This window comes from Oncorhynchus mykiss, chromosome 16, assembly GCF_057628025.1.
Source record: "Oncorhynchus mykiss isolate SJ-2025 chromosome 16, ASM5762802v1, whole genome shotgun sequence".
NCBI lineage: Eukaryota > Metazoa > Chordata > Actinopteri > Salmoniformes > Salmonidae > Oncorhynchus > Oncorhynchus mykiss.
The window spans coordinates 39,934,772-39,947,697 of record NC_143037.1 but is presented as its reverse complement, the minus strand read 5'-3'; the positions used below and the strand labels follow the sequence as shown (position 1 = coordinate 39,947,697).

General features: G+C 40.5%; 3 non-coding genes across 3 annotated transcripts; all 3 read right to left on the bottom strand.

Annotated features, from left to right (window-relative positions):
- Positions 1–896: 896 nt before the first annotated feature.
- trnal-cag (transfer RNA leucine (anticodon CAG)) lies at positions 897–979 on the bottom strand. Its single transcript has one exon. It is a non-coding gene; the product is annotated as a tRNA-Leu (tRNA).
- A 1,744-nt stretch (positions 980–2,723) lies between these two features.
- On the bottom strand, positions 2,724–2,806 carry trnal-cag (transfer RNA leucine (anticodon CAG)). The gene has a single exon. It is a non-coding gene; the product is annotated as a tRNA-Leu (tRNA).
- A 5,854-nt stretch (positions 2,807–8,660) lies between these two features.
- trnal-cag (transfer RNA leucine (anticodon CAG)) lies at positions 8,661–8,743 on the bottom strand. The gene has a single exon. It is a non-coding gene; the product is annotated as a tRNA-Leu (tRNA).
- Between the last annotated feature and the right edge of the window lie 4,183 nt (positions 8,744–12,926).

The following is a 12,926-nucleotide window of genomic DNA, read 5'->3' as shown; positions in this document are numbered from 1 at the left end:
TTAGGGTTTAACAAGGTTTCTCACCTGTTACCTGTGGCTTGACTTTAGATGTGGCCAGTTCGATTACCCTGCAGCCTAAGAGTGTCTTCAGAATATGGCCAATTTGACATGAATTTAAAAATGCCTCAGTTAGGACCAAAAAAGTGTCTGGAGCTTCCCGTCAGGGTAAGAGTGACAACAGGTTTCCACATGTCAAAATGGGGGAAATCTTAGCAAATGGCTTCATGGTTTTCATGAGAATCGTGTTGTTGTATTGTTGAGTGTATCATGGGATCTCACCTGAAATCTGTGGCTTGACTACAAACGTGTAACCTATGCTACTGTGGCCTATAGAGCTAGAAGGCTGGATAACCAGGTGTGTAAAGGTGTGAAGTGGGACAGATGGCCTGCAGTCCTATCCCAAATGGACAACTAATCCCTATGTACTTGCGGAGATCTGAGAGGATGCGATTGGTATAAGAAACACGACTAAACTTCAACCTCCGGAGGGGTCAAAAAAATGCATTTTCGTTGTCGGCAGGATTTGAACCTGCGCAGGAAGATCCTAATGGATTTCTAGTCCATCGCCTTAACCACTCGGCCACGACAACGTTGACAGAAGAAAACAAGCTTGTTAGGAGTGAATGGGCCAACAGGCATAGCCTACAGAAAGTGAAATTTAACAACTGAAAGATAATGCAGTAACTCATTATAATGCAATAACACAAAATGTTCCCCTCATTCATTTGTTATTAAGTCCAGCTGTTTTCTTATTTAACCTTGATCTTTGCTCAGCTCCAGAAGGACTGCATTTGAGAGTGTTTATTATGAATTGTTATTTCACTGTGTGAAGTTGTTATTTCATCATTCTTATTATTACTGCTGAGCAGCATGACTCCTGAGAGGCACTAAAAAACTGTCAGAAGTGGGATTTGAACCCACGCCTCCATGGGAGACTGCGACCTGAACGCAGCGCCTTAGACCGCTCGGCCATCCTGACTACAGCACAGTAACTGGGTATCGGGTTAAAGTGTATGCGGTAAAAGTAGAAATATGAACAACGCTCTAAAATCACCACAGAGACCAGAACAACTATGCACGATACTGACTTGCACTTTCAATAGTCATTTGTTTTTATAAATTAAAAAGTCCAGTCATTGATTTAACCTCAATATGGCCTTCAATGGGAAAGAGTAGTAAATCGTCATTGAATGAGCGCTAAACTGGCATCAGAATATGGCCATTCTGATATAAATGATAAAATTCCTCAGATAAGACTGAAAAAGTGTCTGGAAATATCAGCAACCATCAGGGTAAGAGTGACAACAGGTCCACATGGGGGAAATCCTTACAAATGGCTTAATGAGTCATTTCAACGCAATCGTGTTATTATTTATTTTCAGGGTTTAACAAGGCAGCTCACCTGTGATTTGACATTAGATGCGGCGACTTTGATTACCCTGCAGACGATATTTTTGTTCTTCCCGCCAATAAAATCCACTGACAACGACCGACGAGTTCTGCGTTCCGAGATTATTTTTGTTATTTGCCTGTTTGGGGCCCGCCTGTGAAATTGCGCGATTCTTGCAATTCTCTTTCAGCCTCTCATCAACTAGCTGTTTTTGCAGAATATTACAAATACGATAGTTATTCACTACTCATATTAACTAGGTGTCATTTACGTTACCTTAAGTCATTTATTTTTCAACTGGATTTTACAAAGGTGCATGACATGCAGGCGCTAAAAAGTTGTCAGGAGGGGGTTTCAAACCATGCCTATAGGGGAGTCTGCGACCTGAATGACTTAATGGTTATTTTCAATGCAATTGAGTTTTTCTTTTTCTTTTAGGGTTTAACAAGGTTTCTCACCTGTTACCTGTGGCTTGACTTTAGATGTGGCCAGTTCGATTACCCTGCAGACTATAAGAGTGTCTTCAGAATATGGCCAATTTGACATGAATTTAAAAATGCCTCAGATAGGACCAAAAAAGTGTCTGGAGCTTCCCGTCAGGGTAAGAGTGACAACAGGTTTCCACATGTCAAAATGGGGGAAATCTTAGCAAATGGCTTAATGGTTATTCATGAGAATCGTGTTGTTGTATTGTTGAGTGTATCATGGGATCTCACCTGAAATCTGTGGCTTGACTACAAACCTGTAACCTATGCTACTGTGGCCTATAGAGCTAGAAGGCTGGATAACCAGGTGTGTAAAGGTGTGAAGTGGGATAGATGGCCTGCGGTCCTATCCCAAATGGACAACTAATCCCTATGTACTTGCGGAGATCTGAGAGGATGCGATTGGTATAAGAAACACGACTAAACTTCAACCTCCGGAGGGGTCAAAAAAATGCATTTTCATTGTCGGCAGGATTTGAACCTACGCAGGAAGATCCTAATGGATTTCTAGTCCATCGCCTTAACCACTCGGCCACGACAACATTGACAAAAGAAAACAGGCTTGTTAGGAGTGAATGGGCCAACAGGCATAGCATACAGAAAGTGAAATTTAACAACTGAAAGATAATGCAGTAACTCATTATAATGCAATAACACAAAATGTTCCCCTCATTCATTTGTTATTAAGTCCAGCTGTTTTCTTATTTAACCTTGATCTTTGCTCAGCTCCAGAAGGTCTGCATTTGAGAGTGTTTATTATGAATTGTTATTTCACTGTGTGAAGTTGTTATTTCATCATTCTTATTATTACTGCTGAGCAGCATGACTCCTGAGAGGCACTGAAAAACTGTCAGAAGTGGGATTTGAACCCACGCCTCCATGGGAGACTGCGACCTGAACGCAGCGCCTTAGACCGCTCGGCCATCCTGACTACAGCACAGTAACTGGGTATCGGGTTAAAGTGTATGCGGTAAAAGTAGAAATATGAACAACGCTCTAAAATCACCACAGAGACCAGAACAACTATGCACGATACTGACTTGCACTTTCAATAGTCATTTGTTTTTATAAATTAAAAAGTCCAGTCATTGATTTAACCTCAATATGGCCTTCAATGGGAAAGAGTAGTAAATCGTCATTGAATGAGCGCTAAACTGGCATCAGAATATGGCCATTCTGATATAAATGATAAAATTCCTCAGATAAGACTGAAAAAGTGTCTGGAAATATCAGCAACCATCAGGGTAAGAGTGACAACAGGTCCACATGGGGGAAATCCTTACAAATGGCTTAATGAGTCATTTCAACGCAATCGTGTTATTATTTATTTTCAGGGTTTAACAAGGCAGCTCACCTGTGATTTGACATTAGATGCGGCGACTTTGATTACCCTGCAGACGATATTTTTGTTCTTCCCGCCAATACAATCCACTGACAACGACCGACGAGTTCTGCGTTCCGAGATTATTTTTGTTATTTGCCTGTTTGGGGCCCGCCTGTGAAATTGCGCGATTCTTGCAATTCTCTTTCAGCCTCTCATCAACTAGCTGTTTTTGCAGAATATTACAAATACGATAGTTATTCACTACTCATATTAACTAGGTGTCATTTACGTTACCTTAAGTCATTTATTTTTCAACTGGATTTTACAAAGGTGCATGACATGCAGGCGCTAAAAAGTTGTCAAGAGGGGGTTTCAAACCATGCCTATAGGGGAGTCTGCGACCTGAATGACTTAATGGTTATTTTCAATGCAATCAAGTTTTTTCTTTTTCTTTTAGGGTTTAACAAGGTTTCTCACCTGTTACCTGTGGCTTGACTTTAGATGTGGCCAGTTCGATTACCCTGCAGCCTAAGAGTGTCTTCAGAATATGGCCAATTTGACATGAATTTAAAAATGCCTCAGTTAGGACCAAAAAAGTGTCTGGAGCTTCCCGTCAGGGTAAGAGTGACAACAGGTTTCCACATGTCAAAATGGGGGAAATCTTAGCAAATGGCTTCATGGTTTTCATGAGAATCGTGTTGTTGTATTGTTGAGTGTATCATGGGATCTCACCTGAAATCTGTGGCTTGACTACAAACCTGTAACCTATGCTACTGTGGCCTATAGAGCTAGAAGGCTGGATAACCAGGTGTGTAAAGGTGTGAAGTGGGACAGATGGCCTGCAGTCCTATCCCAAATGGACAACTAATCCCTATGTACTTGCGGAGATCTGAGAGGATGCGATTGGTATAAGAAACACGACTAAACTTCAACCTCCGGAGGGGTCAAAAAAATGCATTTTCGTTGTCGGCAGGATTTGAACCTAATGGATTTCTAGTCCATCGCCTTAACCACTCGGCCACGACAACGTTGACAGAAGAAAACAAGCTTGTTAGGAGTGAATGGGCCAACAGGCATAGCCTACAGAAAGTGAAATTTAACAACTGAAAGATAATGCAGTAACTCATTATAATGCAATAACACAAAATGTTCCCCTCATTCATTTGTTATTAAGTCCAGCTGTTTTCTTATTTAACCTTGATCTTTGCTCAGCTCCAGAAGGTCTGCATTTGAGAGTGTTTATTATGAATTGTTATTTCACTGTGTGAAGTTGTTATTTCATCATTCTTATTATTACTGCTGAGCAGCATGACTCCTGAGAGGCACTAAAAAACTGTCAGAAGTGGGATTTGAACTCACGCCTCCATGGGAGACTGCGACCTGAACGCAGCGCCTTAGACCGCTCGGCCATCCTGACTACAGCACAGTAACTGGGTATCGGGTTAAAGTGTATGCGGTAAAAGTAGAAATATGAACAACGCTCTAAAATCACCACAGAGACCAGAACAACTATGCACGATACTGACTTGCACTTTCAATAGTCATTTGTTTTTAAAAATTAAAAAGTCCAGTCATTGATTTAACCTCAATATGGCCTTCAATGGGAAAGAGTAGTAAATCGTCATTGAATGAGCGCTAAACTGGCATCAGAATATGGCCATTCTGATATAAATGATAAAATTCCTCAGATAAGACTGAAAAAGTGTCTGGAAATATCAGCAACCATCAGGGTAAGAGTGACAACAGGTCCACATGGGGGAAATCCTTACAAATGGCTTAATGAGTCATTTCAACGCAATCGTGTTATTATTTATTTTCAGGGTTTAACAAGGCAGCTCACCTGTGATTTGACATTAGATGCGGCGACTTTGATTACCCTGCAGACGATATTTTTGTTCTTCCCGCCAATACAATCCACTGACAACGACCGACGAGTTCTGCGTTCCTAGATTATTTTTGTTATTTGCCTGTTTGGGGCCCGCCTGTGAAATTGCGCGATTCTTGCAATTCTCTTTCAGCCTCTCATCAACTAGCTGTTTTTGCAGAATATTACAAATACGATAGTTATTCACTACTCATATTAACTAGGTGTCATTTACGTTACCTTAAGTCATTTATTTTTCAACTGGATTTTACAAAGGTGCATGACATGCAGGCGCTAAAAAGTTGTCAGGAGGGGGTTTCAAACCATGCCTATAGGGGAGTCTGCGACCTGAATGACTTAATGGTTATTTTCAATGCAATTGAGTTTTTTCTTTTTCTTTTAGGGTTTAACAAGGTTTCTCACCTGTTACCTGTGGCTTGACTTTAGATGTGGCCAGTTCGATTACCCTGCAGACTATAAGAGTGTCTTCAGAATATGGCCAATTTGACATGAATTTAAAAATGCCTCAGATAGGACCAAAAAAGTGTCTGGAGCTTCCCGTCAGGGTAAGAGTGACAACAGGTTTCCACATGTCAAAATGGGGGAAATCTTAGCAAATGGCTTAATGGTTATTCATGAGAATCGTGTTGTTGTATTGTTGAGTGTATCATGGGATCTCACCTGAAATCTGTGGCTTGACTACAAACCTGTAACCTATGCTACTGTGGCCTATAGAGCTAGAAGGCTGGATAACCAGGTGTGTAAAGGTGTGAAGTGGGATAGATGGCCTGCAGTCCTATCCCAAATGGACAACTAATCCCTATGTACTTGCGGAGATCTGAGAGGATGCGATTGGTATAAGAAACACGACTAAACTTCAACCTCCGGAGGGGTCAGAAAAATGCATTTTCGTTGTTGGCAGGATTTGAACCTACGCAGGAAGATCCTAATGGATTTCTAGTCCATCGCCTTAACCACTCGGCCACGACAACATTGACAGATGAAAACAGGCTTGTTAGGAGTGAATGGGCCAACAGGCATAGCCTACAGAAAGTGAAATTTAACAACTGAAAGATAATGCAGTAACTCATTATAATGCAATAACACAAAATGTTCCCCTCATTCATTTGTTATTAAGTCCAGCTGTTTTCTTATTTAACCTTGATCTTTGCTCAGCTCCAGTAGGTCTGCATTTGAGAGTGTTTATTATGAATTGTTATTTCACTGTGTGAAGTTGTTATTTCATCATTCTTATTATTACTGCTGAGCAGCATGACTCCTGAGAGGCACTAAAAAACTGTCAGAAGTGGGATTTGAACCCACGCCTCCATGGGAGACTGCGACCTGAACGCAGCACCTTAGACCGCTCGGCCATCCTGACTACAGCACAGTAACTGGGTATCGGGTTAAAGTGTATGCGGTAAAAGTAGAAATATGAACAACGCTCTAAAATCACCACAGAGACCAGAACAACTATGCACGATACTGACTTGCACTTTCAATAGTCATTTGTTTTTATAAATTAAAAAGTCCAGTCATTGATTTAAAACCTGTTTAGGATATGGCAGACATATGCCCCCTTTGGAGAGATTGGGTACCCCTAGTAAACTGAAAAAAAAATCTGTCAACAATTGCTAATATATGCAAATAAAAATTATTATTGGATAGAAAACACTCTAAAGATTCTAAAACCGTTGGAATTATGTCTGTAAGTATAGCAGAACTCACAGGGCAGGCATTCTTCCAATCTAGTTTTTGTGGCCATGAAAGTTGGAGCAACTTTGACGTCATGGCCCCCACCCTTCCCAACCAGTTATGATTCTGGGGAGACGTTCTATCTCTTCCGCTAGATGTCCTCTTTCAGTAGAGCTTTGAATCGTTCAAATCCCGCGAGAATTGACCCTATGGGAGTGAAATTAGTGCGTGCCACGAGAAAATAGGCTGTGCGTAGGGGCGCGAATTGGTCCCAGCCATTCCTTTGTTCCAGCACTCAAGAGAGGGGCAGACGATGGCCGATTGAATTGAAGTTTGTTTTGTGTGTCTAAAACATCATAAAGCTTGCTTCTGCACTTAGTTTGACCTGTTTAGTCGACATATAATATGTAATTTTGAAGTTTTGATGCGCAACTTTTCCGGACCAGAGGACGTTTTGGGTGCATTTCAGCTGATGTTATTAGCCTGTTAGATCTCTAGGGGCGCTATTTCATTTTTGGATAAAAAACGTTCCCGTTTTAAGTGCGATATTTTGTCACGAAAAGATGCTCGACTATGCATATTCTTGACAGTTTTGGAAAGAAAACACTCTGAAGTTTCAGAATCTGCAAAGATTTTGTCTGTAAGTGCCCCAGAACTCATTCTACAGGCGAAACCAAGATGATGCATCAACCAGGAATTAGCAGAATTTCTGAAGCTCTGTTTTCCATTGTCTCCTTATATGGCTGTGATTGCGCAAGGAATGAGCCTACACTTTCTGTCGTTCGCCCAAGGTCTTAGCAGCATTGTGACGTATTTGTAGGCATATCATTGGAAGATTGACCATAAGAGACTACATTTTCCAAGTGTCCGCCTGGTGTCCTGCGTGGAATTCGGTGCGCAATTGCCAGCTGCTTGTACTTTACCATTTGATTCAGGGGAGAAAGCATGTGTCCAAGAACGATGTATCAATGAAGAGATATGTGAAAAACACCTTGATGATTGATTCTAAACAACGTTTGCCATGTTTTCAGTCGATATTATGGAGTTAATTTGGAAAAAAGTTTGCGTTTTGAGGACTGAATTTTCGGGTTTTTTTTGGTAGCCAAATGTGATGTATAAAACGGAGCTATTTCTAATACACAAAGAATCTTTTTGGAAAAACTGAGCATCTGCTATCCAACTGAGAGTATCCTCATTGAAAACATCAGAAGTTCTTCAAAGGTAAATTATTTTATTTGAAGGCTTTTATGTTTTTGTTGAAATGTTGCGTGCTGGATGCTAACGCTAATGCTAACGCTAAATCCTTTGTTTGCTAGCTACTGTTACACAAATTATTGTTTTCCTATGGTTGAGAAGCATATTTTGAAAATCTGAGATGACAGTGTTGTTTACAAAAGGCTAAGCTTGCGAGATGGCATATTTATTTCATTTCATTTGCGATTTTCATGAATAGTTAACGTTGCGTTATGGTAATGAGCTTGAGGCTGTAGTCACGATACCGGATCCGGGTTTGGGAGATCAGAGAGGTTAACTAGGTGTCATTTACGTTACCTTAAGTCATTTATTTTTCAACTGGATTTTACAAAGGTGCATGACATGCAGGCGCTAAAAAGTTGTCAGGAGGGGGTTTCAAACCATGCCTATAGGGGAGTCTGCGACCTGAATGACTTAATGGTTATTTTCAATGCAATCGAGTTTTTCTTTTTCTTTTAGGGTTTAACAAGGTTTCTCACCTGTTACCTGTGGCTTGACTTTAGATGTGGCCAGTTCGATTACCCTGCAGACTATAAGAGTGTCTTCAGAATATGGCCAATTTGATATGAATTTAAAAATGCCTCAGATAGGGTCTGCATTTGAGAGTGTTTATTATGAATTGTTATTTCACTGTGTGAACTAAAAAACTGTCAGAAGTGGGATTTGAACCCACGCCTCCATGGGAGACTGCGACCTGAACGCAGCGCCTTAGACCGCTCGGCCATCCTGACTACAGCACAGTAACTGGGTATCGGGTTAAAGTGTATGCGGTAAAAGTAGAAATATGAACAATGCTCTAAAATCACCACAGAGACCAGAACAACTATGCACGATACTGACTTGCACTTTCAATAGTCATTTGTTTTTATAAATTAAAAAGTCCAGTCATTGATTTAAGACCTGTTAAGGATATGGCAGACATATGCCCCCTTTGGAGAGATTGGGTACCCCTAGTAAACTGAAAAAAAATCTGTCAAAAATTGCTAATATCTGCAAATAAAAATTATTATTGGATAGAAAACACTCTAAAGATTCTAAAACCGTTGGAATTATGTCTGTAAGTATAGCAGAACTCACAGGGCAGGCATTCTTCCAAACTATTTTTTGTGGCCATGAAAGTTGGAGCAACTTTGACGTCATGGCCCCCACCCTTCCCAACCAGTTATGATTCTGGGGAGACGTTCTATCTCTTCCGCTAGATGTCCTCTTTCAGTAGAGCTTTGAATCGTTCAAATCCCGCGAGAATTGACCCTATGGGAGTGAAATTAGTGCGTGCCACGAGAAAATAGGCTGTGCGTAGGGGCGCGAATTGGTCCCAGCCATTCCTTTGTTCCAGCACTCAAGAGAGGGGCAGACGATGGCCGATTGAATTGAAGTTTGTTTTGTGTGTCTAAAACATCATAAAGCTTGCTTCTGCACTTAGTTTGACCTGTTTAGTCGACATATAATATGTAATTTTGAAGTTTTGATGCGCAACTTTTCCGGACCAGAGGACGTTTTGGGTGCATTTCAGCTGATGTTATTAGCCTGTTAGATCTCTAGGGGCGCTATTTCATTTTTCATTTTTGGATAAAAAACGTTCCCGTTTTAAGCGCTAATACAAAGACGCAAGACTTGAAACCAAACGATGTATTGGGTAAGTCTGAAGCCTTCCAGAACATTCTGAACGAAGACCATCGAAGGTAAGGGAATATTTATGCTTAAATCTGTGTTTCTGTTGACTCCAACATTACGTAGAAATGTAGCTTGGAACTGAGCGCCGTCTCAGCATATTGAATAGTGTGCGATTTCTGTAACGTTAAAAGTAAATCTAACAAAGCGGTTGCATAAAGAAGCAGTGTATCTTTCTAACTATATGTAGAACATGTATATTTAGTCAAAGTTTATGATGTCTATTTACGTTACCTTGCCGCGCTACCTAGATTTCCTGCGGGCATTTTTGAGTAATTTCTGAACGTGAACTCACTGTAAATGGACATTTATGGATATAAATGGCATATTATTGAAAAAAAAAATGTACTGTGTAACATGTCATATTACTGTCATCTGATGAAGATTTTCAAAAGGTTAGTGAACGATTTATTTTTTAATCCTGCGTTTGTTGATTGCATGTTTTGGCTATTCAAATGAGCTGTGTCTGGTGGTGGTTTTACATATATATGTGCTATGTTTTCGCCGTAAAACATTTTAGAAATCTGACTTGCTGGCTAGATGAACAAGGTGTTTATCTTTCATTTGAGCTATGGACTTGGACTTGTTAATGTGTGGAGGTTAATTATTTTTAAGAATATTTTTGCGTTCCATGCGCCACCGTTTCAGCTGAACGTGGGAGGGTTGATTCCCAATTGGGAACCAATATCGTAGACAGGTTAACCTCAATATGGCCTTCAATGGGAAAGAGTAGTAAATCGCCATTGAATGAGCGCTAAACTGGCATCAGAATATGGCCATTCTGATATAAATGATAAAATTCCTCAGATAAGACTGAAAAAGTGTCTGGAAATATCAGCAACCATCAGGGTAAGAGTGACAACAGGTCCACATGGGGGAAATCCTTACAAATGGCTTAATGGGTCATTTCAACGCAATCGTGTTATTATTTATTTTTAGGGTTTAACAAGGCAGCTCACCTGTGACTTGACATTAGATGCGGCGACTTCGATTACCCTGCAGACGATATTTTTGTTCTTCCCGCCAATACAATCCACTGACAACGACCGACGAGTTCTGCGTTCCGAGATTATTTTTGTTATTTGCCTGTTTGGGGCCCGCCTGTGAAATTGCGCGATTCTTGCAATTCTCTTTCAGCCTCTCATCAACTAGCTGTTTTTGCAGAATATTAAAAATACGTTAGTTATTCACTACTCATATTAACTAGGTGTCATTTACTTTACCTTAAGTCATTTATTTTTCAACTGGATTTTACAAAGGTGCATGACATGCAGGCGCTAAAAAGTTGTCAGGAGGGGGTTTCAAACCATGCCTATAGGGTCTGCGACCTGAATGACTTAATGGTTATTTTCAATGCAATCAAGTTTTTTCTTTTTCTTTTAGGGTTTAACAAGGTTTCTCACCTGTTACCTGTGGCTTGACTTTAGATGTGGCCAGTTCGATTACCCTGCAGACTATAAGAGTGTCTTCAGAATATGGCCAATTTGACATGAATTTAAAAATGCCTCAGATAGGACCAAAAAAGTGTCTGGAGCTTCCCGTCAGGGTAAGAGTGACAACAGGTTTCCACATGTCAAAATGGGGGAAATCTTAGCAAATGGCTTCATGGTTATTCATGAGAATCGTGTTGTTGTATTGTTGAGTGTATCATGGGATCTCTCCTGAAATCTGTGGCTTGACTACAAACCTGTAACCTATGCTACTGTGGCCTATAGAGCTAGAAGGCTGGATAACCAGGTGTGTAAAGGTGTGAAGTGGGATAGATGGCCTGCAGTCCTATCCCAAATGGACAACTAATCCCTATGTACTTGTGGAGATCTGAGAGGATGCGATTGGTATAAGAAACACGACTAAACTTCAACCTCCGGAGGGGTCAAAAAAATGCAATTTCGTTGTCGGCAGGATTTGAACCTGCGCAGGAAGATCCTAATGGATTTCTAGTCCATCGCCTTAACCACTCGGCCACGACACCGTTGACAGAAGAAAACAAGCTTGTTAGGAGTGAATGGGCCAACAGGCATAGCCTACAGAAAGTGAAATTTAACAACTGAAAGATAATGCAGTAACTCATTATAATGCAATAACACAAAATGTTCCCCTCATTCATTTGTTATTAAGTCCAGCTGTTTTCTTATTTAACCTTGATCTTTGCTCAGCTCCAGAAGGTCTGCATTTGAGAGTGTTTATTATGAATTGTTATTTCACTGTGTGAAGTTGTTATTTCATCATTCTTATTATTACTGCTGAGCAGCATGACTCCTGAGAGGCACTAAAAAACTGTCAGAAGTGGGATTTGAACCCACGCCTCCATGGGAGACTGCGACCTGAACGCAGCGCCTTAGACCGCTCAGCCATCCTGACTACAGCACAGTAACTGGGTATTGGGTTAAAGTGTATGCGGTAAAAGTAGAAATATGAACAACGCTCTAAAATCACCACAGAGACCAGAACAACTATGCACGATACTGACTTGCACTTTCAATAGTCATTTGTTTTTATAAATTAAAAAGTCCAGTCATTGATTTAACCTCAATATGGCCTTCAATGGGAAAGAGTAGTAAATCGTCATTGAATGAGCGCTAAACTGGCATCAGAATATGGCCATTCTGATAGAAATGATAAAATTCCTCAGATAAGACTGAAAAAGTGTCTGGAAATATCAGCAACCATCAGGGTAAGAGTGACAACAGGTCCACATGGGGGAAATCCTTACAAATGGCTTAATGGGTCATTTCAACGCAATCGTGTTATTATTTATTTTTAGGGTTTAACAAGGCAGCTCACCTGTGACTTGACATTAGATGCGGCGACTTCGATTACCCTGCAGACGATATTTTTGTTCTTCCCGCCAATACAATCCACTGACAACGACCGACGAGTTCTGCGTTCCGAGATTATTTTTGTTATTTGCCTGTTTGGGGCCCGCCTGTGAAATTGCGCGATTCTTGCAATTCTCTTTCAGCCTCTCATCAACTAGCTGTTTTTGCAGAATATTAAAAATACGATAGTTATTCACTACTCATATTAACTAGGTGTCATTTACGTTACCTTAAGTCATTTATTTTTCAACTGGATTTTACAAAGGTGCATGACATGCAGGCGCTAAAAAGTTGTCAGGAGGGGGTTTCAAACCATGCCTATAGGGGAGTCTGCGACCTGAATGACTTAATGGTTATTTTCAATGCAATCAAGTTTTTTCTTTTTCTTTTAGGGTTTAACAAGGTTTCTCACCTGTTACCTGTG